The sequence below is a fragment of the Ochotona princeps genome, chromosome 22, assembly GCF_030435755.1.
Source record: "Ochotona princeps isolate mOchPri1 chromosome 22, mOchPri1.hap1, whole genome shotgun sequence".
Taxonomy (NCBI): Eukaryota; Metazoa; Chordata; class Mammalia; order Lagomorpha; family Ochotonidae; genus Ochotona; species Ochotona princeps.
Window position 1 is genome coordinate 6,180,854 of NC_080853.1, and position 27,379 is coordinate 6,208,232.

The window sequence follows — 27,379 nt, forward strand, 5'->3', positions numbered from 1 at the left end:
GAATCACACACATGTGAATATGCATGTGTGTGTGTGTGTGCACTGAGTGTGTGTGTGTGCACTGATTTTACTAGTTAACAAGAGCCTCAAAGCAACCATTCAAGGTTGCAAATTCTTTACAGCCAGCTGCTAAAAAGTTCAAGCTACTTATCTGAGAATTACAATAATCAGTTGCAGGATGACCAACTATTCCAGCATTCCCAGGACCAAAGAATACCTTTTCAGTGCTACGACCAGGGCAGTCCTGGACACTCCAGAAAGGCTGCTGACTCTGAAGACAACATCATGAAATTCTCAAAGAAGAGAGAACTCCAAGGTGTCTTAGAGTCTACAAGGAGGGAAAAGTTTTCACTGTCTCTAGTTCTTATTGTTGACCATCGCAGAATCTCACAAACTCGTTAGGACCTCTCTGTCTCTCTCTTTCTCTCTCTTTATTCTCCTCCCCTCCCTCCTTCTTCTCTCCCTCTTTTCCCTCTCCAACCCCTCCGTTCCCTTACATCCTTCCCTTCTAATCCTCTCCTTCCCTTCCCTTCCTCCCTTTCTTTCCTTCCCTCTCACTTTCTCTCCCTCTCATTTTTTCCTCTCTTTACCTCCATTTTGCTCCCTCTTCTCTATCACTCTGGCTCTCTGCATTTCTTCTACAATGATCAATTTTACAAACACCACTTTGAATCCACACCTTAGAGACTTGATTCAAATGTCTGCCAAAGAGCACCTTGGCTGCACTTTCCCCAATTCCAGCCCTATCCCCGAGTAACGTAAATACAGTTAGTTGATAGAAAACACATTTCAGGGTTTGCATCTCCCCTAAGTGTCTCGGTTATGGGGGCCACACTGTGTGAGCCACTCATGCATGGTCCTCAAGGAAGAGCCAAAAGATGGAAGGGAAACACAGCCCGAGGAAAAAGTCTATAAAGATTTCTCGCTTTCCTAATCCCTTCTCTCTAATGTTTCTTTGTAAATTTGTCAGATGGGAATGAAATTGCCTCATAACTCTCCAGACGTGAAGAGCATCTCTGAAGAAAATTACGTACTTGTCAAAGCAAGGGGGAATTTATGTTGGTGTTCCTGAGATGTGATTTTATTCCGTCTATTTCCTTTGTGCACATCAGAGCAACCAGAGAGAAAAAAAACAAAAAAACAAAAAAACAATGAGTTCATGGATATTTTTTTCGCTCCGGTGCCTTTTTTGCTTCTATTTTTCCCTTTTGTTTTCTTATGCCCCCTCCTTTCATCTGTGTTTATTGCCAGTGACAGTAAACTTGCACACAACATGGCTGTAATGATGGCAGCAACGATTTCTCCCGGTCCAAGGCAGCTCGCACACAGGCACAAAGATGATTTCCCCATGGACAGTTCTGGAAGGTATGGGTTACAGTTCTGAGGTCTACCTGATACTACCCAGGGATGATTTGGGTATGAAAGCTTTGTTAATGTTCCTTGCAGGCAGTGCACACTTCCTGGAATTAAATTCTTTTTCCCATGTTGCACATTGTGGCTTGCACTTCCGTGTTCTGTTTCCTGAAATTCACAAGTTAAAAGACCTTGGCTGGCTGGTACATCCTCTGCATAATGATCCCATGGAACTGACGGAGAATTTGAAGCCCAGCTCTTCAACTGACTGGCTGAACAGTTTGCGCAACTTCCCTGAGTTTCTCTTATTTGTCTTACAAGGATATGCACCTGATGGGAGAACCAGAGAAGGAAATGAAGCTTCAGTACTCAGCAGCATGGCAGTGGTCAGAGAGCCTGCCTCTTCCCGGACAGGTAGTCTTAGCACATTCACCAATCCTTTGGTTTCCTCATCTGAAAAGTGGGACTGGTAATGACACAACTTTGCCAGAGGCTCTTGCAACCATGTCAGCACTTGGGAGCTGGCTCATAATTCTGTAGCTGTTTGCTGTGGTATCATGACATATGCTGAACATCTGGAACAAAGTATTTGTTCAAGAAATATTTTTCCTTGTCCTCCTCCCCTAAGCTTCTTCCCTGAATGCCTGTTTCCTTCATGGTGTTTCTCCAACCTCCTACCCAAGGCCCACCTCACCACACGTGTTTCAGAATGAAGCATTCATGAACATCCAGATGCCTGGTTATTGATGAGATTCTGTGGTGTTGGTTCATTTCCCTATTGACTTGTGGTACATTTTAAATACTGAGGAGAAGCAGGAAAACATTCCTGTTGCAATGTTCAACTCACCAAAAACGGCTCGCTGAAAATGTAAATAAAATGCATTGGGGAAAGAAGGGCACTAGAGAGGAGTGCAAAGCATTTCAGACAAGCCATGATTTGACACGGCAACCCTGAATGTTTTCAGTCTTTCTGGAGTACGGTTCTCCGCAATGACAAAGCAAGACAGACCACACGTCTGGGTCTAGGTGGATTGATCAAATATAAAACAACAGACCGTGTGCTGGGTGTAGGTGGGTTGGTAGAATTTCTCCAGAGAAGTTCCTTGAGCAGAAATTGGGACAAATATGCTCATTGTACCCATGTAAGTGCTGGCATAGGATACCCAGAGCTGGGATGGCATGTTGGTAGAACTTTGCTGGAAACCATCCTGTAATATGGATGGAAAGGTCCAGTTGCAATCCCTTTGTTCTGAGTTTCAGTTACCTGAGCTTAATCACAGTCCAAAAGTATGAAATGAACAGTTCTATAAATAAGCACAGTGTAACTTTCAAACTTGTGACTCTCACAGAATGACATCATGAGCTATTCTGCAGAAGATATGAACCATCCCTTTGAACAGCGTATCCACACTGCATACACTATCTGCCCATTAGTCACTCAGCAGCCATCTCGGTGATCAAGTAGGCTGTTGTCAAGCGACCGTGGCAGTACACAGCAGCATAGCACACGTCACCATGCCTGCACTGTTCACCTCAGCTCAGCGCATCGCGTCAGCACTGAATCATCTCAAATCTTCTTTATCCAAAGAAGGTGAGGGTAATCAGATACTTTGAGCAAGAGAGACACCATACCACTCGAGTCCAGCACCATCTGAGTGTTGGACATCTATTGGGGATCGTGGAATGTCATCCCAGGGGACAACTGTATGTGCCCCCCGTCCAACTCACACGGAGCTGAGAGACAACATTCTGTCTCCCCAACTCCAGTGCTGGAGATTCGTGCAAACAAGGACTCACTGTTCCGCATGCCTTAATCAAGCAAACACACATCAACCTCAGTAGCTTCAGGATGCAGGGAGCATGATTAGATGTTTGGGGAACAAGTTCAATGCCTTCTGAATGCCAACGGAAGGGGAAAGTGAGCCTCTGAAAGATAGAGACACAGATGCAAATTTGTTTTCCTTTGGTTAGGTAATGTTCAGCCATTAAAGTAATTATAAGGCTCAGAGAAGATGTCCCTTACCCCAAAATCTATTTCCTCTGCCGTTTTGATCAGAACATACACTGTTTACGGCCCTCTCGTTTACCAGCCCCCAAATATCATTACAATGTCTGTGCCGTGATGTATGTATGGTTGTTACCCTTTTAATGGATAAAAAAAGATTTAAGTACTTCATTCTGTTGCATTTTGACAGCTGTTAGCCATCATTTTTCCATTCACCTGCATTTAGCAATCCCATAAAGGGAGGCAATCTCAGAGGGAACACGAGCCGGGCACTGCAAGGTGATAATTCTGTACCGCGCCGGCCTATAAATACCTGACACGCTCTGTGCTGAGTCAGCAGTCTGTGACGGAGTGGCAGCCATACCCTTTTATCTGTGAGTGTCTCCCAGCAATTGGACCACCAGCCCCTGCAGTGAAAATCCATAGTATCGATCGGGCCATTTCTCCACTGTAATTCTTTTGTAGGAAATCCCTGATGACAAATTTTATCTGCTCCACTTTTTGATCGCTGGTTTGATGTAAAGGATCTCCAAGGGCAGAGTTAAGCGCTGGGCCGTTCCACGTTATCAAGCAGCCGTTTTATTTACTGAAACTACAATCGTGGGCACACGCGCACGCGCGAACTCAAAGGAAGAGAGCAGAGAGAACTGGGAAAAAACATGGGGCCAAATCAAATTTCAAAGGGGACAGAAGGCTAAACTGGGAGGAGGAGGAGGAGGTTTCCTGTGCAAGTTGACACGAGGTAGGTAATAAAAGGAGGTTCACATTCATAGCGACACCAATAGTGGAAATGGTGTTTGGATAACAATGCAGAGATGGCGTGGGGTTGTCTATGGAAATGTTTGCTGTCCCTAGACTAAGCTTCCCTGGTCCACGGCCACAAGGTGTTAAACAGCTCTCTTTTTCTGATGGCATTCATCAGCGATTAGGATCACGTGCAACTGGAGACCCAGGTGGACTTGTGTAAAATATCCAAATCCCTGAATAAGAAGGAAAAGGTCACAGAGAACCTGCGTCCTTACAGAACTGCTGGTCTTGCTACTTCTGAGCTTCGGTGCAGAACACAAAGAAAAGGAAGTGCCCCTCCGTGGAACCCGTAGGTGGCCGCTCAGAGGATGGGAGCAGTGCTTCCCTGTGGGAACTGTGAGCCGGGGACGCCTACCAGCTGCACTGGGGTTTCTCTGACTCAGCACTGTGAGCATTTGCAGCTGGAAAATCCTTTGTTGCCAGGGACTGTCCTGTGCCTTCCGGGATGTTTTGCAGCACTCCCGGCCTCTACCACTAGATGCCAGTAGCACTTCCAACCCACAGTTGTGGCAACTAAAAACATCCCCCATCCCCTGCTACTGCCACAAGTCCTCTAGAGAGGGGCGCAAAATTGGCCCTGTCGAGCCCGTGGACTGTAAAGCTCTTGTCTGGGCTGCAGACAGAGGTGTTCAGAAAGTGTGAGAGGACTGGACTTTTTCAGTTTGGGCACGAGAACAAGTCCAACAATTATTAACAAGAAAATAATGACTAAGCTCAATTCTATTTGAAGAGCAACAAGCTAGATTCTTGTTAACCCAAATCCTGCCCGCAGAAGTTTTATTTGGGAAACAATGTCCGCTGATTTTGAGCCCTATAGGTGGGACCTTCATTCTGCAATTCTAGCCACCACTACCAATACCACCACCAACTGTCTTAAATGCAATTCAAACAATTAACTTACCACCCACACTCCAAGGCACCTGTGGCCTAATTCATCCTTGTGGAGACCTTCATGGTAAACAGGGTTTCCCAAATGAGAGTGAGTCTCCCTCCCTGAAAACACTGAGCAATGTGTGGGGATGTTTTTGGCTGACATGCAAGTTAGGAGGAGGCAGGTGGGCACTGAGCGACTGACATCTAGCAGGTAGTGGCCAGAGGCACAACTTAGCACCTTACAGTACACACAATGGCCCCACCACCAAAGGACCGAACCTAAACCTCAGTGCTGCTGGGGCTGTTGCAGGCACGTCCTGCAAAGGCTTACAAGAACTGACCCAAGGAAAGCCAACGGGAGATGCTTCCAGCCGCAAACCTAGCGAGCTAGTCAGGGTTCCACCTCTGTCTTCCCTCAGGTAGCAATGTGAGCAGCTCTTTCTGAAATGCTTCTGCTCTCCGGGGCGAGGTCTCTCGGCCTGATGGAGGGAACCCTCCTTTACAGCCTGTCCCTGAGAGAGTCTACGTGTAACCTACGGGACGGACTCGGGCCTGCTGACCTAGATGCATTCCAGTGGCAGCCACAGAATGAGGCAGCCACAGAATGAGGCAGCCACAGAATGAGGCAGCCACAGGAGGCTCTGTGTTCATTAGGTTCCTTTCTGACTGCGAGCAGCCTTTACTCAGGGAACTCACTCTATGACGCAAACACCAAGTCGTGGGATTTTGCTCCTTGCCATTATTTTATCACGTGGTTGGGATCAAACCAGAGGAAACATCATGAAATAGCTTAATGCTCCATGGATCGGTGCCTGGAATCCCCAATCCCGGTATCCTGACACCGATGACAAGAGGTGGTGGAGGAGCCACAAGCCAAGAACCCTGCAAGGTGTAATGAGAGGAAGAGGAGGCTTAAGAAGAGGGTTGCCAGGAAAAACACAATGCCAGTTCACACTGAATTTAAAGAAAACAAGAAACTCTTAATGTTGCTCTCATGATTCCAGAAAAACAATAGACTCTTTCTTTCAATTTCACTGTATCTGAAATACTACATGACACACATACTAAACTTTTATTCCATTTTCTTAAACTCAGTTTTAACCTGGTGTCTATATTTTCAATACTATTTTCTTCTCTATTTTGGAAGCAGAAAGGCAGAGAGACAGAAAAACAGAGAGACAGGGGGATCTTTCATTTGCTCATTCATTCCCCAACTGGGTGCAACAGCTAGGACTGGGATAGGTTGAAACCAGAAACCCAGAACTCCATCCGGGTCTCCCACATGAATGGCAGGAAGCCAAGCACTTGGGCCATTTTCTGCTGCCTTCCCAGGCGCCTTAAAGGAGCTGGAAGAGAGCAACCAGAATTTGAACCAGTGTCCATATGGCATAAGGGCATCTCCGGAGGCAGCTTAACTACTGCACCACAATATCGGCCCACTGGAAACTGTTTTTTTGTTTTGTTTTGTTTTTAAAAAATGTACTTATTTTTTTTAAAAATTACTTATTTTTACTGGAAAGGCAGATTTACAAAGAGAAGGAGAGACAGAGAAAGAAAGATTTTCCATCTGGATGGTTTACCTCCCAAACGATCGCAACAGCCAAAGCTGAGCTGATCTAAAGCCAGCGGCCAGGAGTTTTTTCCAGATATCCCACACGGGTCCAGGGTCCCAAGGCTCTGGGTTGTCCTTGACTGCTTTCCCAGGCCACAAGCAGGGAGCTGGACGAGAAGGGAAGCAGGAAACAAACAGGTACCTATGTGGGATGCTGGCACTTGGAGGTAGAAGATACAGCAAGTTGAACCAATGTGCAGTGGCTCAACAGGCTGATCCTCCACCTTGAGGCACTGGCATCCCATATGGGTGGCTGGCTCATGTTCCAACTGCTCTACTTTGGTTCTGGTTCCCTGCTTGTGGCCTGGGAAGGAAGCAGTGCATGGCCCAAGTCCTTGGGACCCTGCACCCATGTGGGAGACCCGCTGAAAGCTCCTAGATCCTGGCTTCAGACTGGTTCAGTCCCAGCTGTTGTGACCACTTGGGGAGTGAACCAACAGATGGGATGTCTTTCTCTCTGTGTCTCTTGTTCTCTGTAAATCTGCCTTTCAAATAAAAATAAATTATAAAAACACATTATTAACATATTTTTTAACAGTGTCCCACAGAATGAAGCCAACACATCTGCAGGCCACCTTCAGCTTGGCTTTACAGGCTCACAGTTCAGCAGTAAAAAGTAAAACGTTGACTGAGTCTTTATCACAAGCCAGACACTGATCTGAGGACATCAAAACATTCTTCCATCAGACAGTAGGCATGAACAATCACATATCATTTCTGAGGGAATGAGGACATCAGAAAAGTGACGTGTGAGAGTGTAAGTATTTTGTAAAGATTACTCAGTTGGATCAGTTCAAAGCTTAAACAGTCGTCTTCAAGCACGCATTCTTGTACCCACCACACTACACCAGGTTTCACCTAACAAAAACACTCCCAGGGAGAATCACTGTCTTCATAAATAAAGGTGCTTCTTAGACCTCATACCAAACAGGAATTAAATCCCTACTCCACCCTTCCATCCACCCCAAGAGCAGAGTCAGCTCTGGGGGAGCCATGTTGGAGCTAAGGCCAACAGGAAAATCAATACAGTGACCCCACCTTTACAAAAAGGATTGCTATTTAACACATAATGATATCAGATTTTTTGGCATTAATTTTTTTTTCCCTAAATGCTCCATTTTATCTCCATAGACATTTTTACAGCCCCTTTTACTCAAAAAAGTTCTTCACTTACCCCCTACACTCTGGACCTCTTATTAACTGCATTTCCATTTTCCTTGACAGTTTTTCAGATTTTTGAGGTTTTATAGGAGTGATTTTTTTGTAATCACACACACACAAACACACACACAAAACACACACACACACAAAACCCAACTAGGAATAAGGATGTGTTATAGAGGACAATTGGTTAAATAAATCATCTACCTAGGTAAAGAGACTGTATAAAGCATTAATCACATTTAAAGGACATTTTGAAATGACAGTTAAGTAATAATTTGCAGTAGAGAAAAACAAGAGAATAAGATATTTTTGCAACATGATCTCATCGATCAAAAATAGAAGGAAAAAGAAAACACTGGAAAAGTACAGCAAAAGGGAACACTTTTCACTGAGGAAGATTACAAATAAGTGTTATCTTATTAAAGATAGTATTACACCCTTCAAAAATCAATGTGGGTTTTGAAATAAGGCAACTCTGCTTAAATGCTGACTCTGGCATCAAAACTGGCTATCTAAGAGACTCGCTGTGAGGTTTTAAGATTGTATTTGGAATAGGTGTGCACATACATATTATTGCACACACACATATACATATATGTAATGAACTATAAAATGCAGAGTAAAATTGAGAAGCAATAAGAGGCATTCTACCTTTTCAATATTTGCCAAATTTTGATATAAAGCAATCAGGAGAAAACCAATCACAGAAAAGGCTTTAGGACACACTGTTTAAGAGAAAGTTTGGGTAGTGTTGGCTGCTATTTAGCATTTCATGGGTCACACATCCTATGGGAAGCAAGATGTGTTGGAGAGGATGGAGAAGGATGTGGGGATGAGAGGATGATCGTGAGAAGTCAAACAGGCAGGGCTGAGAGAAGTGAAGGTCTCACAGCTTAGGGCTGACTCTGCTGCTCAGCTGTGAGCAGTCAACAGCTCTGCCTCTCCCTACAACAAACCTTACCTACGTGTGTTTTAGGATCCAGTAGGCATCCAGTAGGTATCCATGTTCTCAGACTAGCCTCACAACCCAAAATAGAATGCACCTTCTCATCTCACTCCCACTGCCTTCCCTGCATGTAAGTCGTTGAGCCACTGCAGAAATGATAAAAGCATGAGCATTTAAAATCAAAGATGAAAGTGGAAAACAAGAAATTCATCAGAAAATGCTATTTTCCATTATTCCTTCCTTCTCTGCCACTGATGATCCAGGAGAGATCAGAAGGTCACAGACTGTAGCCTGGGGCCCAAAGCCAGCTTACTGACCAGCTTTTGTAAATAAAGTTTTATTGTCACATAGCTGTAACATTTGTTTACTTACCTCTAAGGGGACATTCACTCTAGCTGGAGTCAGATGCAAGGGAGACCACCCAGACATCAAAGTCAAAGATATTTACTGCCTGGCCCTTTACAGAAGATGGTGACTGACTCCTAAATTAATCCAAGACCAAATGACCAAATTGTATCTTAAATCCCTTTTATTATTTAGTGGTGAGGCAATAAATGAAATAGGTCAAAAAATGTATTTCCCATTTCTCATTTCTTCTAAAAGAGACAGTTAAAAAAGCTCACAGACCAGGTGGCACTTTCTTTATTAAAGATCACATGTTAAGCCAACCATAGTGGGAACAAATGTGTTACTGGGAGTGAGGAGAGGGACAGCAGTTCTTCAATTTTAATTCCTAGACTGGCTCATATCACTAATTATTTTCAGAGGTCTGATTTTCTTTAGTTGAGGATCTGAGGTTTTATTACAATAATCAATATATGAAAATGCTGGCTGAGCCTGAGTCCTTTCTTGCAATTCGCAATGGTTTATGTGATTAAAGACATTGTTATTTCCTTTCTGGACTAAAAACAATGATGAGACAGGGTGCCTGAGACCAAAGATCAATGTTAACAACAAAGGGATTCAACAGACTAGGCCAAGGATCAGCAAACTCCTTCATTAAAGGACCTGAGTGGAAATACTTTTGGTTTGGCAAGATCAACAGCCTTGTAACAATTCAATGTGGCATAAATGGGCCACAGAAAATTGATGGACATGAGCATGTTCCAATAAAACTTTATCTATAACAACAGGTAATAGGCCAGATTCAGCCGACAGGTCACAGCTTGTCAGCCCTAGGACTGGGAGGCTGAAAACTAAATTTTCTAGTGATACAAATAAGTTAAGTGAGCGTTGTGTCACATGACCAGAAATGGGGGACAGTAAAATTATGTCACAGCTTGTGGTTTCCACTCAGCTGCAGGGCTTATTGCTGGTCCCTTTCCCAGACTGAAAAAAAAATCATAAACTTCAAAAGCAACCATGTATGAAAACGTTGCCATACATTCAAACTTTGGAAAGATCAAAACAAACATGCTTATGATTCAGAACTTCTCATCCTCAGGAACATGTGGCCATTTGGGGCTGGGTAACAGCTGACACCTCACACACACAAGCTGTGATGGCCAAAAGTATCTCCAGGGCACCTGTCCCCTAGGTCACAGCTGTGGGAGGCCACTGCCAGAGCTCAGCCTCCACTCGGGCAACCTGTTGCCAGTTTTGGAGATGACCAGACTCTGCTTGGCCAAACTCTGTAGATATTTGCCTGCACGCTATCCCTTGTTGTTAAATACATGTCACGGTGCTGTCCTTCAGTTCATTTCCAGAGAGGAAAAAGCGAAAACAACATTTAAAAAAGAAAGAAAGAGATGAAAAGATAACATTGGATAATACTAAGACAAAGGATAGATGGCACGGAAAGGCTAAGTGACAACGGAAAATGAAGATTCATGTCAACGTAAATGATGTCAACATAATGATCTCAGAGAACTAATTTTTTTTCTTTAATCCATAGGTTTCATATTTAACTCAGATACACATTCTTCCTGCAGTGATTCGCAACTAATAACAGTGGAGAAATCCAGAATTTAGATACCACCTTTACAAAGCTTCAGATAAATGTTAGGGATGATTCTCTATTCATCCTTCTTTATGTCAATCACAAATTCATTTCTGCACTCAAAATGTTCTGACTTTGCTTGGTACCATTCATGATGTTTGTGTAACTTTGGTGTTGCTCTTACATTGAAATACTCCATTTTTAAGCATGATATTTCAAACACTGCATCCAGATGAACTGCTTTTGTTTTCACAATGATCAGTTAAACTCAAGCAGCTTCGCCCCTCTCCCCTTACCCCCCTTTCTGGACCCTGGACTTGCCTTATAAAACAAAGCTACTAAGTTCTCACTACCAAAGCTCAATTCTTCCAAGGGTTAGAGACTTAGTTGTTACTCTTACAAGGAATCCTATTAGGCAAACGTATGCATGCTCTTGTGGGAGGTAAGTACTTTGATACGTTAACTGAGATGTGTTCAATTACTGGTCATTTTCCCCCACCTGATGGCTCTTCTCCACTGGAATCGGAGGTTGGTTTATCTTGCCCCTATCGGGGTTTACTGCAAAAAAGGTCTGAAGGAGAAAAGTTTCAAAAGAACATGCAATTAGGAGAAGTGTGCTTTCTCCACTTGGTAAGAGACTGAGGAAGGAAGAGGCAAAGAAAACAGACTTAGATGCTGGGGGAAGTGTAGGTCTCTGGAAAGGGACTGCAAACGCCAGGTCTACACGCACCAAGCTCACATGCATAACCCAGTGGAGGGAAATGACAGACCACACCCCCAACCCCAGAGAATGTTGACAGAATGTTAAGTCCAGTGTTAGAGAAATCTTAGTCCAAAGACAAGGGCTGCGACTTGCTCCCCGGGCAGAGCTCAAAGAGATAACAAGCTCTTTGGAGATGTGCACATTTAGCCTCCTGTGAAGACTGACCAGGGTGACCCCCAGACCCCCCAGGGTATCCCAATACATGTGCTTCTTCAGGCCAATCAATCAATTTTCTCTCTCTCCCCTATTTCTCTTTCTACCTTCCTCTCTCTACCTTTCTCTCCCTCCTGAGGAATAAAGCCAACATAACTTAGAAACTGAGAGGTTGTCCTGGCCATTTGGGTTAGCGCAGACACAATACATGTAGACTAAATAACCAGAAGCCCAGTGACTCAGTGTTAGGTAATTTGCTAGCAATTCTTACTTACAACAGAGGTTATAGTCGATGTGCTATTCCCATCCCAATCAACCACTGAACCCCACAATCCTTTTGTTGAACCCATAATCTCACAGTAACACAAAGTATGACTATATTTAGTGAAGGGGCTTTAAAAACAATTAGTTTAAAATGAGGCCCTTATAGTAGGCCTTCATTCAGTCTGCTGGGTATCCTTCTAAGAAAAAGAAAACCAGTAAAGAAACCAGGGACACCAAGCATGTAACTTTATCCATGAGTCTAGCAGTTGTTCAACATCTGCATACACTATAATCACCAGGAGCACTTGCTACAACCCAGAACATTGGGGGCCATACACAGTGTCCATGAGCAGCAGGGCTGGGAAGGCATGCCAACATCTACATTTCTGGTAGTTCCTGGCTGACCCTGCCACTGTTCCTGCCTGCCAGATGACAGCTTGGGATTCACCACAAGATCTCACTTGCCCAAGATGGAAACTGAAGACACAAAGGATTTGCCCCCACTGTCTGCTGTGTCTGGCCCAGAGCCAGAAACAGAACAGCACGTCTCGAGCTTGGGCTGACTTTGCATGACACCTCATGCGACACTACGCATCTTCCTGTCTTTGGTTGCCTCTTCCTTGAATATCGTCATTATTTTTATTATCATCATCAGTAATGATTAAGAGGATAGAGTCCTGACAAAGTGTCTGACATCCTGTCAGGCAAGGAAGCTCTGGGCCCTGCCCGGGAGGTATCTCAACCACAGCCAGATGTATGTGCAGTCCTTTGCACGGAAGACCCACACTGTCTCATGCCTGAATTAAGCACTCACCCTTAGCCGAGCCACTTACACACCCAAGATGTTAGATGCATCCCTGTGAATTGCAGGTGAGCTCAGTACCCCCAGGTGAGAGCCCAACAGTTCACCTCCATTTTCCCTACTCTAGTCAAATACGCTTCACCAAATCATTGGATGGACTCCACAAGAGACCATCTCTCTAGAAGGTATATGACATTTCCTTATGTAACCATGCTACAATAGCAGATTCTCCTAATTATTTCATCTATACATGTGCCTTAGTCTTGGTCCATAGTTGCTTAAAGGAGGCCCCTCAGTGAGATGTTTGAATGGTGCCCTGTACTTGAGTTATACCATAAGACCCTACCATGAAAATCACTATGCTGTATGCTCCCTCACTCATCCCCCTCTCCGTGTCCCTATATGAGAAGCATTTTTCAAATCTAGATCATGAGATGCATTTCATACTTATGACCTGTAATACTGGGGACTATTCTTGGTTAATGAAAATCATGATAACTGCGTCACTTATCTCTTCTCTTTGGCTACCAGGAAGAGATAAACTTGAAGCTCGGTTGTTGTTGAGCTCAGATTTATGCCTACTAAAATATTTTATTTATACATTTGTATTAGATTTGTATTTTAATTCTTATTTTCCCTGAGTTTACATTTTTATATATACTTACTTTTATTATTCTATTATTATTTTACTATTTTATTATTATTTTATTATTCTACTATATTTGCTGCTCTTAGATGTGTACCATTCTATATATCTTCTAGGATAAAGCCAGTTTTAAGTAATACAAACACATTCTCCTTATTTCCAAGCCAAAGAAAACACTGACCAGGTCCTAATAGAAAAGTTAGACCGTCAATATACTCTGTTGGTATGTGAGGAAGGGTGGAGAAACAAAACAGGAAATTAGAGTCCTCTGTTTGGGGGAAAGAAGGGATCTCAAAAAATCTGCAGCAATGAAGAAATTTACAAAAGCAAGAAGTCAAAATGCAAACCTTCCCTCCCCCACCCACCTCTCCCCTAACTGGGCCCAAGGCTCAGGGGCTCCTCCCCTTCTCAGCACAGCCACGGTGGGACTTGAAAACAGAATGTTCTGGTTGAAAAACACGGTGCAGGGTTACGTTACCCAGATGCAAGATTTATGAAGTGCTTATGAAGTTAAGCGGGAATGGACCCAAAGGCAAAAAATTAGAAACAAACACCTTTATTTCTGCTTTAACAAAATCCAGATAAGAATGTGTGTGTGTATGTCGGAGGAGGGTTGTGGAAGGGGATATTATTTTACCAGTCAAAATAGTTCTTTCAACATTCTGCCATGACACAGTGACTATTTTGAGCCCTGGATACTCTTCTGATGGGTGAAAAATGATCACATGTCCAGAAGGTCAAACAGCCCATTACCTTGGATCACCTACAAACACGCTCCTTAAACCATCTCATATGGGAGATACTCCCTCCTAAACCTCACTGCACCTAAGATGGGCAGGTGATGGCAGCTGTGCAACAACACAGCCCCCACAGGGTGGCAGAGTGTGAGGGCGCCCAGGCGCAGGGGAGGAAGGGACAAGCGCACTGCAGGGGCATCGCTCACATTCGTCCTCCTCCCTCCTCTCTCTACTGTCCCTGTCCACTCCTCTAGCCCCAGCTGGACACAAGGGACAAGACTTCCCTTTCTGACTTAAAACTTCCATCTGAAGCATTTTGTTATTCAAGTGTAGAGAACAACTCATCACTCATTAAACGTGACGGGCAGGGTTTAAGACACTCCTTTCCCATGCAGCATCTCATTACAGGAACTGCTGCAGTCAGTGTCACTCAGGTATAAACGGAATGGTTAGTTCTTCACCAAGCAGAGTGTTAACAGGCTTTACAGCACCTGGAGGACATCCAGGCGCTGAGTGCGGCACGTCTCTGCACCGGCCCACTTCCCTCTCCCAGCTCCATCAGCTGAGGTCACATTTGGGGAGACAAATCTTTCTGTTTTCTCATTATGTATTCTCCTTTGCTGAACCTCAGATGCTGGCCCCACCTCACCCCTAACCGAGAGAACTTCAGCCAAGTTCCACACTACAGATTGCCCAATTCTAATCCTGGTTCTCCAAGCACATGAACTCTGGGAAACTTTGTCAAATGTCCCCTTGGCCTCTGTCCACCAAGACCCATTATCCCTCTTTCTGAAGCTTTAAACCACCCACTTGGTGGTCTGCATTGATGTAGGTAATGAAGGTGGGTGCAGGCAGGTCTGGCGGGTACAGAGGGGTGTTGTTCAGAATATTCAACCGTTCATTCAATAACTGGATGTTCGCTGAGTGCTAGTGTCCAAAAATTTCCCAAGAGTGCAGGACACAGTTAAATAACTCATGCTGGCTGTTTGATCTTGAGAAGCTTACAAAAAAAAAATCTCAGGGAAAAGATAACAAATCAAGTGTTCAATTTGATCATTATTTGCAGTTGTAAGGAAGCGCTTCAAAGAAGAAAAACAAAATCCTACGGATGTTTCTTAGTAGACGTTAACCTATTCTTAGAGAAGGCTGAATGAAGGCTCCCCGGGTAAAGAACCTGGTAAGCAGGTGTGGAGTGGCCAGTCAATGGAAGGAGATGTCAGTGAGAGCCACACACACCAAGGCGCTGGTTCAGCATACAGAAGGAATGTTGAACTTGCTGAAGACACCAGACTTGACTGATGGAGGTTACACACAGTCTCCAAAGCCATGTAAGACTTCATGCACAGAACCACTGGGAGTCATTGTGATTGCTGATGGGCTGTCATTACTGATGTGAAAATCAAATGGAGGCTTCCCAAAGAGCTCTTTAAGATACAAAGGACCACCTAGGCCTTAAATCAGCAGGTCCCTGCTTGGCTTTTCCACCTCCCCTTTCTAAGCTCACCACTAAGCTCAGCTCCAAGGTCTGTGCCATCCTTGAACAAACCAAGCATATTCTAGCTCCAAGTCCTAGGCACCTGCACTTCGCTACTCACCCACAGGCACATGGCTTCCTTCACCCCTCACTTCACTCACAAATACACCCTCGTCAAAGTGGTCTCCTCCCAGGAGTCAGACCAGACACCCACTGGCCTGTTGTCCTTCACTTGCTCTGGGTTCCTCCTGAGTTCTTGCCCTTCCTTACTGCCAAGGATCTATCCATTTGTCATTTGATTGACTTCTAGACTCTGAAACACAAACAGAAGGCACTCCTTCACTGGCCCCAGGGCCCAGTCTCTTAGAAAGCCCCATAACCACGTGCTCAGATATGAATCAGCAGATGACTAGAGCAAGAAGCCAGACTCACTCAGAGCATACAGGCAATAGGTTAGTCATAGCAGTTGAATCAAAAGGATCCAATGAGGGCAAAAAGAAGAGTCAGATAACACATTCCAATCCTGCCTTACTCTGCACCAAGGGCTGGGTGGGGTCTAGAGATAAAACTAAAAAGAAACAAGGCAGATAAAAATCCTACCACAACAGAGTTCGTAATCTGGACTGTCAAAGATGACATGACAGGAAGTGACGGCTCCCAGGAATTGAGTCCTTGCTCAGTGCCGGACTCTGGGCTCACTATCACACATTCACCTCCTAACTTGACACAGGATCATCTTCATCTCCATTTCACTGAAGAGGAAACAGCCAGACAGATGAAAGCCCATGACTGAAGTCACACAGTAAATGACGGAGAACTGGGAGCTCACTGGCCAGGGCTCCAGGATCCATGCTTCAACCACAGCTGACCCTGCCTCCCAACAGCCTCAGGGAGGGCTGTGCTCTGTCCATGGTGTTTCCCACATCAGAGCACAAAACAAGCAGCTGCCCTGCGAGTTTAAAACGGTAGGTCTACAAATGTATGTGTTCGCCATGAGCCCTTTTCAAGTGAATTGCAGCGCCTGAAAACTACCAAGTTCACGCTTTCTCTTCAGTCTAAGAACTGAGGTAGCTGGGGAAGATCAGAGCTTCCTATGGGTTGCCTCATTTAACTGTCCTAACAACTGCCAATTTCAAAGTGTAAAAGCTGTTGTCAGTAACTTGTTTTTTTCTTTCAAGACTCAAGGAGCCAGATTTCAGCTTAAGCTGGCTTAGTTAAAAATTAAATTTTTTAAATTAAGGGAATGCTTCAGAAATCACTTTCAAAGAGATAGAAATTGTTGACTCACAAAACTGTAAAGTTGCAGAATGCCAGGGCCTATCCAGGGGCAGCACCTGTTCTGGCCATCTCTCCCAACCTCTGCCCCAGTGCCAGCGTCCTGCCTGCCAATTCCCTTCACATGGGACACGCCAGCAGTTCCTAGACTGTGTGAGGCTACAGGCTCAGTTAAAAGATCAGGTCCTTTTTCCCCTAGATTGAAGTGACAAATCCAGGGCTGAGGCCCAGATCGGGGGTCAAGCACACCCCTGAACCATTAACAGGAAAGGCAGAGATGGGATCATCGGGGCTCCAGGCCTGGGTACATGAGATCCCACGACATCACTATGATCTGGAAGGAGCCGATAAGGTGATTGAGGGGGTTCCAGACCCTGGAATGAGGACAGAATCTGTCCCAGCCAAAGCACAGAGAGAGGAAGGAGAAGCAATTCCTAGAGAAAGCAGGACCTTCGTCACCAGCCGCAGGAGGTGGTAGAGAACAGATGTTCTTGCTACGTGCTGTAGCCAAGACACAGAGAGGTTAGCCAGTTTGTTGAAGGTCACACAGGTAATAAACTGCGCCTCAAATCCCAAGCAGCCTAAACTCAAGTCACTAATTTTCTTATGGATTTGCCTGCCTGCCGTGGAATTGCCATGTCCAGTAGATTCCTGGAAAACAACCACCACCACGAAAAAATATACCCTAAGAGGTAAGAAATTGCCTCAGAGCCCAGAGCACCATCAAATATTAGAGCAAGAAATAATTTCAGAAGTCACATGGTTTGGGATTAAGAGACATTAATAAGGGGTTAACTCATCGAGGCACACACAACCACCTTAGACTTGAACGTAGGTTGTTCTCTCTGTTAAGAGCTGGTCTATGGGAGGGTTTGGGGAGGGGTGGGGAGAACCCAAGTACCTATGAAACTGTGTCACATAATACAATGTAATTAATGAATTAAAAATAATAAATAATAATAAAAAAAAGAGCTGGTCTAGGGACTGGCATGGTGGCATGAGAGGATACTCCTCCCCATGCAGTGCCGGCATCCCGTCTGGGTGCCGGTTTGTGTCCTGGCTGCTCCAGTTCTGACCCAGCTCCCTGCCTGTGCTCCGGGAGAGCAATGCAAGATGACTCAAGTCCTTGGGCTCCTGCACCACACGGGAGACCCAGAGGAGGATCCCGGCTTCTGGCATCGGATGGCTCAGCCCTGGCCATTGTGGCCATTTAGGGAGTAAGATTGCAGATGGAAGGTCTGTGTCTTCTCTCTGTAAACCTGTCTTTCCAATATAAATAAATAAATCTTAAACAACAACAACAAAGAGTTGGTCCACTAGACATTCACTGCGTACTATTTTCCCATCATAGGTCTGTATGCCAGGTACACAACTTGAATAAGGAAGTTGTGAGCCATCAGAACTTTATCTTAAAGCTCTTTATGAGTGACAGAGAAGTCTCCCCTGACTTAGTGATTTTAAATTTCTTAATAATAAAAATAAATAGATATATGATAATACCATTTATTATTTCATTTGTTGTGAACATACTGCTTCAAACATTGCTCTCAGCATATGAGCATTTAACACATTAGTCAAAACAATTAGATTCTATTAGGCTACTCTTAAAGTTCAAAGAGTTAAATCAATCACATTTCTAGGTGTGGCATTTAGCACCCTATAAATGAGGGAACTGGTCTGGCTGATGTAACAAAGACCAAAACTACAACCATGTCCGATTGTTACTAAGCAGGCTGGGACATGCAGTCTTCAGATGAGCCACCACGTTCGCAGACAAAACCAGGATCCTGTCGGTAAACATTCCAGGGAGCCATGAGTGCTGATACCTGGGTCTCTGTTATCCCAGCAAACAGGGCAGGCAGAGCCCGGTGTGGTCATCAGACTGGACGCTTGGGAAGGGCAAGGACAGCAATGCCTGTGTCAGCTCTGCAGCCCAGGACCTGATGCCCAGAGGTAGCTCTTACCTAACAGGAGCCTAGCTCTGTCCAAATACACAGCACCTGGCATCTCAAGTCCAAATACCCAATGGTTTAGGCCCAGGTGGATGCCCTGGCATTTCTTGGTTCACCCTGCCCTACCCCTGCCATGTCACCTGATACTTCCTGCTGCCACCACCACGAAATAACTCAACTCCATCCGTGACAACAACCTGTGAGCAGAGGCATGGCTAAAGGACAGAAGTGCGGGTCTTTCTCTTCCCTCGGTGCCCTAATGTTGACAGGAGGTAAAGATTTCAGTCCCAGGGGCTTGGTGGTCTTGCTTTATCTTGAGATCTTTACCACACCAGGCCTGGGTGTCAAAACTCCCAAACACACACACACGGTTTCCTTCACATTGCAATCCAGTGAAATAACTTCTATCTGCTCTCTACAAACACACAGAAGTTGACATGAAGCAGCTCGGGTTAAAACGCTTATAAATTACAAGTGAGGTTAAGCCAGGTCCTAAAGGTAAGTGACAGGTGTGGATACAAGTAAGGTGTTTGGGGATGTCTCTAAGTCTTCAACTGTCAGTCACAGAGAGCTGAATTTTCCAAACTTACCACCTACGAAGGCGGCTCTGGCACGTTTACTAAAGAGACATACTCCCAGGACAATCCCTCTGATTGCCTGCTCGTAAGATGGGGGCAGGGAGCCTGGACACATCTGGTATTTTGAACTTGTCCCAGGCTACAGATCTTCGGGAAGGCTGGGAAACAGCCGTTAGGGACCAAGAACTGCAGATATGCTCGGCTGCCTTTTCTTTTTTTTTTCTTTTTTTTTTTTTTTTTGAGAGGCAGACAGAAAGAGAGAGAGCTCCCCAAGTGCCTGCAATAGCAAGACTGAACCAGAGCAGAGTAGGAGCTGGGAACTCAGCCCAAGTCTCCCATGAGGGCCACAGGGGTCCAATCACTGCAGCCATCACCTGGTATATCCCAGAGTGCAAATTAGGAGGAAGCTGGAGTTTGCAGCAAGAGCCAGCACTCAAATCCAGATACTCCAAAATGGAGTACAAGCATCTTTTTTAAAATATATGTTTATTTTGGACCCGGCACGGTAGCCTAGTAGCTGAAGCCCTCAGCATGCACATGCCAGAATCCCATATGGGTGCTTGTTCTAATCGCGGCAGCCCCGCTTCCCTTCTAGCTCCCTGCTTGTGGCCTGGGAAAGCAGTGGAGGATGGCCCAAAGCCTTGGGACCCAGCACCCACATGGGAGACCTGGAAGAGGCTCCCAGATCCTGGCTTTGGATCGGCGCCGATCCGGCCATTGTGGCCACTTGGGGAGTAAATCAACAGACTAAAGATCTTCCTGTCTCTCCTCCTCTCTTTTTATCTGACTTTTCAATTTAAAAATATATATATTTTTAAAGATATATTTATTTTTATTGGAAAGTCAGATTTACAGTGAAAGGAAGAGAGACAGAGAAGATCTTCCATCCACTGATTCACTCCCCAAGTAGACGCAATAGCCAGAGCTGAGCCAATTTGAAGCCAGGTGTTTCTTTGGGGTCTCCTATGGAAGTGCAGAGTACTAAGGCTTTGGGCAATCCTCAACTGCCTTCCCAGGCCACAAGCAGGGAACTGGATGGGAAGTGGGGCCACCAGGATTAGAACCAGCACCCATATGGGGATCCTGGTGCGTTCAAGGTGAGGACTTTAGCTGATAGGCTACCACGCCGGTCCCAGGTACAAGCGTCTTAACCATTCCATCAATTACCCACTGTAAGGTACCTCCTGAGCTCTCCCATCAACGGATACTCTTGGAAGTCACCGTTCAGCTTTCCTGGTCAGAGCTCAGTGTTCACAGGAACTATCTGGGGAGCCTGTCACAGATGTCCCTCCAGTTCAGCAGATCCAGGTGAGCCTGAAATTCCACATTTCTCACAGGATCTCAGGATTTGCCACTGTGGATAAGTCAGAGTTAACTATGCTTTGGGAGACCTGGTGAAAAACAAAGATGCCATTGTTCTAAGGGAAAAAAAGAAAGAGGCAAGGAGGAAGGAAGGACCACTTCCTTTTCCCCCACAGATTTATTTACCTGAAAGTCAAAGAGAGAGGTGGGGGAAAGAGAGAGGGAGGGATCTCCCATCCACTGGGTCACTCCCTGGATGGCTACAATGGCCAGCCGTGGGCCAGGTCACAGTCAGGAACCAGGAACTTTTTCAAGGCTCCCACATAGCTGGCAGCAGGCCAAGGATTTGAGCCTTCTTCTGCTGCTTTTCCCAGGCCATTAGCAGGTATTTGGCTTGGAAGTGGAGCAGCTGGGAATGGCGCCCATAGGAGAGACCAGCATTACAGGCTATGGCTTTACCCACTATACCACAGTGACAATCCCAGAGGCCATCTTTTAAGGATGAACTTGGCGCTGGGTGCAAAGTGGTGAAGCAGACACACTTCAATGGGAAAGGATTTGGGGAACCCTAACATCCATTCACTGAGACACAGCAACTCCAAACCTTCAATGGGAAAGGATTTGGGGAACCCTAACACCCATTCACTGAGACACAACAACTCCAAACCACTGGCATCCACACAAACCAGGGACCCTCAGAAATTTTCAAACTACTGTCTTATATCAAGGAGACTTCATAGATCCATGAGAAAAACTGAAAGACTAGACTGGCCTTCACACAAAGAGTACCACAAGGGCCAGGGCTGTGCTTTTGTGGGTAAAGCCACTGCCTGCAGCACCCACGTTCATAGAGGTGCTGCTTTGCTGCTGGCTTGGAACCAACCCAGTTCTGGCCATTGCAGTCATCTGGGGAGTAAACCAGCACATGGAAGATGTCTCTCTCTCTCTCTCAATCTCTCCCTCCTGTGTGTGTCACTGTGTTTCAAAAAATCTTCGAACAAATCTTACAAAAAAAAAAGAGTGCACACTAAAGGAATAATAGTAAATAGATAGTAAAGAATAACTGCAGCCAGACAGGCTGGGCTCAAGAACTCTTGACCTTGAGTGCATTACTTATCCTCTTTGTTCTTCCCCTTAGCCACCTAGGAAGGTCAATGATGAAGTAGTCTACATATGCGTTACCTAAATTCCCTGTTAGAGTTAGGAAATTAATACTCATAAGGATCTGAGAGCAATGACTAAATATGTGCTTTTCCAAGAGAGATGAAAGAAAAGGATTGTCCCATTTTGTAAATTTTTACTGGGATTCCACCACACCCATCTGTGTGCGTACTGCTGTCATGCTCACAAAGGCGAAGTTGAACAGATGCGAGACTGAAGTATTTACACTGCAGCCTTTTACAGGGAGCTTTGTTGACCCGTGTGCTAGAGTGCAGAATGAGGATCTCACAATCTTGTCTTCAGGACTCAAGGGTTTTACACGGGTGATTTCACCTTCACTTTGTTTATATTACATCTCAATCCCCTTCAAATCATAAAGAGCAAACACACACGTTCACACACCATGGAGACCACCATTGTTCTAATCTGAGCTGCCAGATCAGCTGGATTTTGTGCAGACCTTGGAGGAAATCTCCCAACTAACACTAGCAACACAGGTAAGGTACTTGGAAAAGTACCAGGGCTTAAGGACCTTGTAACCTGCCATGATCTTCCAAGTCCCAGGCTGCACATGAGTTCACTCCAGCAAATACACACCAGCAAAGGTAAAGAGAGCCTCAGGGAACAGACAACGAGCTGCTCAGAGGGAATTCCACTATCCAGTTGACTTACAGCTAATGTGCTCATCAATCCATCAACAACTCCACAGGTAAATCCACAGAAAACTAAGGGTGCCAGAAGTTACAGAGCATTCACTAAGTCACACAGCTCACAAGTGGTCAAGGCAGGATGCATCTGGCCCCTGAGTTAATCCTCTAAACCCATGTTTTCTGTAAGGGGCCACCAGGTCGTAAAGATTTTCATCAAGGCTGGTACTGTCTTCACAATTACTCAGTTGGGCTGCTAGCAGGAACAGCAGTCATAGATGATACAAAAAATAAATGAGTTCTAATACACTTTATTAACAAAAACAGGTAGCAGGATGTGACCTGCTAGTTGTGCTGCAGCCTCTGAATTCTATCGCCCAGGCTGATGTATGCCTTGTGCCTGAGGCACAGGTGACCACACCATAACGAATGGAAGAATCACTAATGTAACTGACCATCATTACGAAAACAAAAACAACTGTATGTTTTTTAATGTACCCAACGGCCATTTCAGGAGATTTTCTCCTTGTTGTTGTTGTTGTTGTTACAGATATATTCATTTCTGAACAGGAAAGCTTCCTCGTGTAATTTCATCTTGCCACTCTCTGAGAGAGGCATGCTCAACCAAAGCCTCTCTCGGATGGGATTAATCCATCACATCAACAATGCGGCTTGACCTCTGCTTTCACCTGGAGCAGGCATGGATATCTGTGCCAGCTCTACGATCCCAGCATAGCAAGCTCTCATCACCTGCTAGGCAGTCATCGGCTCCAGGAAACAGGAACCAGGCTCATCCAATTGGGAGACTTTCTAAGCATCGGAAAGGATGGTGCTCTCCATACAGCTGCAAGGGCAGGCCTGGCTGTGGGTGGAAGCAGGGTGACCCACAAACCATCAAATGAGAGTCCGAGTCTTGTCTGTTGTGATGACCCTGGTGTCCTTTGATCTTGGAAAGAAAGCCAGACCACGCAGAAAAGGAGTGAACAGAAATGCAGAAAATCCCGCGTTGGGACTAACAGGTAAGTGAATGATCAGTCTGGACGAAGTCCACGCTTCTCACTTTTACCCCCTGCACTTCCTGGAAGCAAATGCCAGCCAGCAGTGGATTCTCCACACACACACCCCCTCCCAGGTTCAAGGGGTGAGATGTGAACACGGCAGTAAAAAGCCCCAAACGTCTGTGGCTTGTAAGGGTCGTAATTCTTTCCCACAAAGTTACCTTTCCTGTTTCTATGAATTACTCTTACATTCTTGTAAGAGATATGGTTTGAGGTATTTATGGTGCATTCAATTCTGCTATCATTGATTTATTGGACAAAACCAGCCCAGGGATATGATGGAAAGACCCTAATTCCAGAAAACTCTTACATCTCGGCACGGAGAGCACCGGCTGCCCTGCTGGCCTTCTGCAGATGACCAGGCGAGATAAACAGAGGGCACTGCACTCTCTGTTGCAATGTGCGTGGTGATGTGAAGGAATCAATCAGACAAAAGCAGATTATTACAGTGTCTGCGAGAGATCAAACAGTGCTGGCACCCGCAGCCACACACGCCTGATTTAAAGGCGAGCTGATGAAGTGCCGCAGCTCACTGTCAGGAGGACATGACAACTCCTTGAGCTCTGTGGATAAATTATTGCTGAAGCCCATGATAACGTTTTTCCACCTAGCAACCAAACATAACAAGATGTGGCTTTGAGCACTAGGAACCAAATGATACAAACACAAGACTCCCAGGAGTCCTCAGGGCCCTGAAGGCACATTCTAGAACCTCACCAAAACACACATGAGCTCTATGTGTAACTAATGACTTTGTGGGACACCCTGCCTACTTCTACAGGTGTACGGAGGATCATGCCGTCAGCAGTGATCTTCAATGAACTCAGTGCTACCCCTGTGCTCACAGCTTAACATGCAAGTGGGTGGTGACCCCAAAGCATGGAGTCACTCCTGCTTACTGGGTGATGGGGGAAGTCAGCCCAGAGCCAATGTGGACAATAGGATTCGACAACACTTGAGTCCCACAGCGAGAAAAACGATCCCCTTTCTGGTTCTTCATTGATCTTCCCAATAACATCTGGGAGAAAGTTTATGGCACTCTTTCTCTCAAATACCTGTGGAATACTAGAAAATCTCTCTCTTTCTTTTTTGAGATTTATTTTATTTTTATTGGAAAGGCAGATATACAGAGAGGAGGAGAGACAGAGCTGAGGATCTATCGTCTGCTGATTCACTCCCTAAGTAGCCACAATCACTGGAGCTGAGCCGATCTGAAGCCAGGAGCCTAGAGCCTCTTCCGGGTCTCCCACATGGGTGCAGGGTCCCAAGGCTTTGGCCCGTCCTCAACTGCTTACTCAGATCGTAAGCAGGGAGCTAGAAGGGAAGTGGGGCTGTTGGGATTAGAACTGGCATCCTTCCAACCCCCACGTGTGCAAGGCGAGGACTTTAGCCGTTAGGCTACCAACACTGGGCCCGAAAATCTGTCTTTTAAAGCAAGAGGCAATTATATCTAACCAGAATTTGTGAAACCAATGTTGTTTTGCTTTCACTATCTTTATTTTTCAAATCATCAGCCTTTTCAAGTTACATTTAAATTTAAAATAAATAAATAATAAATTTAAAATAAATTTATTTAAGATATAAACGCCATGCAGACAGGCAGCTTCGTCTTGTCTGTGCACTGCTCTATATCATCTTGGGATGTTATTTAATGAGATTAATTCAATTGCAATATTAAGTAAATGACAGTATCAGTGGTACAAATATGGCACCATTTGTGACAAACTATGTGTAAATTGAGGTGCAGATAAAATATGTGAAAGCAGTTTTGAGCCAACTAACATCAAAGAACGTGGACTTTGGGATATAGGTACCCTACAAGTTACAAAATTTTAGTTATTTGTCACACAAGCAAAGTGACAGTCAAAGACACTAGATACCTTATTCCAAATCCAAGGGCACCACTACGTGGCAGGCCCTGAAAAGCAGCTGAACCGGGTCTCAGTGGTGAGCTCTGGGCTCCTCCATTCTACTCCCCATCTCACTTGAAGACTGCTACTCTGATCGCTTTCACACATAAAAGAAAACAGACTTTACTTCACCTCCCCAAGGTCGCACAGAAGAGCTGGGATTCTAACCCAGGTCTGACTGACTGGACACTTTCAAATTTGCCACCCTCCTACAAAGAAACCTTCTTGGCAGCCAGGTTTTTCATTAGTAGCTAATTAAAACTGTGGTCACACACTTGGCTGAGTGTAAACACAGTTTTTACACCCATAGTTAGTCTGTTTACATGGTGATACTTAGGAATCCTTCCAACCCAAGCTCACCATTGAGTTAACCCCAACCCTTCTATTCCAGAGAGCAGAACCACTGGCCTTTGGACAGTAAAACAGAAAATGAGCTCAGTGCCTAACCATATTTGAGACACCATCTACAATTGCCAAGGATGGTATTCAAAGCAAGGAATGACAGCTTCACTCAAGCTTGTTCCAGAAATGGACTGATAGCTCTGGTGGAGCAGAAAACCTGAGTTCTTTCCTTGCTTTGCTCCTGCAGGTGTCAAGAGAAACAAATGCTGACTGGTAAAGAGGATGGAGTCAGAGCACACCTTCTGGGGATGGGAAAAGTTAACCAAGGAGCTTACACTCCCCTTACAATATAATCTTCAAAAAGAAAAGAAAAATATGACTCCCGTACAAATATGAAATGAACGTGAATAAAAAATATTCCTCAGTTATTGGAACTATCATAAGGGCCAAGTGTGTTTAAAGAAAAGTCAAAAAATAAAGACTTTCCTCATAAGTTGACGAAAAGAATGCCAACAGGAATCAGCTGAGAATTCAAAACTGGGTAATGTCCTGCAGGTCAACGAACTACAAAAACTTGGGGAGAGCTTTCACCCAGAGACCTCCATGACAACACACAACAGAAAGTATCTGGTTCTAATCAAATAGAACATTGCACACATAACTCAGGCACATTCTTCTAGATAATTAATCTTGCATGAATTTGCTCAACACTCACACTGAAAGAAAATGGGCTCATCTTCAACTTTTATTTGGGTAAATTTTTCTTAATGATCTCATTTAGTTTGTGCAATTATTTTTAATGTCTTAGTATGTGTACAAGAATGCAGGTGTCTCACTAAGATTATGGCTCAACATGTTTGCATGGGAGCCCAAAATGTACTCCAAGTCCCAAAACAAGTCCCGAGCAGGAGCATTTGGCCCAGCAGTGAAGACACCTGCATCCCACACCGAGTGCCGAGCTTCAATTCACAGCCCCAGCTCCTCGGGCCAGCTTCCTGCTCAGACAGAACTGGTGAGGTAATGGTGACTGCTATTTTGACTGCGTCTCTGTAACCTAGATGTCAGATGCCAGATCTGGATTGAATTCTGGAATCCCAGATTTATTCCCAACCATAGGGCTACTGTGTGCATTTGGGGAGTGAGGCAGCAGGTGGGAGCACTCTCAGTAGATAATTTTTGGAAACTATTCTAGTGCTGATATTTTACATTCTCAGTAAGAAACACCCAGAAGAAGAAACTTCAATCATGACCTCAGGGAGCTATTTCCATTGGAGAAACCTTACTCAAGAGAAACAGAAGCATAAATTACACTGGTTTCAACAGTGAAGGAACTTTAAAAACATAGAGAGATGCCGTGGTAGCTCAGGGGAGTCTATATCGGCAGGCAGGGCATGTCCTATCTCTCACTATACGCCGTGGGGCTATTGGCAAGATGGCTGAAGTAATCACGTGTGTCATGTCCTGGCATAATCCACACAGGTAGAAGCAAGATTTCCACTTCTTTCTGTTGAGTCTCTGTCTCCTTGTAAGACTGAAAAACTCTACAAGAAAGTCCCATCCTACTAGAATTACATCAAGTGGTTCATTCCTGAGCCAATCTAGAGTACAAGAGTGGG